Source organism: Carassius auratus, chromosome 18 (assembly GCF_003368295.1).
Source record: "Carassius auratus strain Wakin chromosome 18, ASM336829v1, whole genome shotgun sequence".
Classification (NCBI taxonomy): Eukaryota; Metazoa; Chordata; class Actinopteri; order Cypriniformes; family Cyprinidae; genus Carassius; species Carassius auratus.
In genome coordinates this window covers 4,842,165-4,842,549 of record NC_039260.1, presented here as the reverse complement: position 1 = coordinate 4,842,549, position 385 = coordinate 4,842,165, and positions in this window count along the sequence as shown.

Genomic DNA, 385 nt, shown 5'->3' with positions numbered 1-385 from the left:
GAGAGACTCTACCTCACGCTCTCCCTCCCCTTTCCCCAGCCCCATTTAAAGTCGCCTCGCCACTGTCCATTCCTCCACATAATATTATCGCATATTATCACATTTCCTGATACACACCGAGGCTGTTGAACCGATACGGGAAGTAAAATAAATACAAATTGTTTATATGTGTTGCCTGTCTAATTTATTGGAGCGGGTGGAAAGTGTTGAGGAGATGTCAACACAGCTGTGAGATGCTGACTAACCTCCCTGAGGGTGTTCGCATGGAAAGTTGTGAATTGATAAACTCTGGGCAACTCAAGTTGTTTTTGTTTGTAAGACGCGATATGGCTTATTTTACATTTGGTTATCGGCAGCCCTTTTAGTCAAGAATTCATTGCAATAA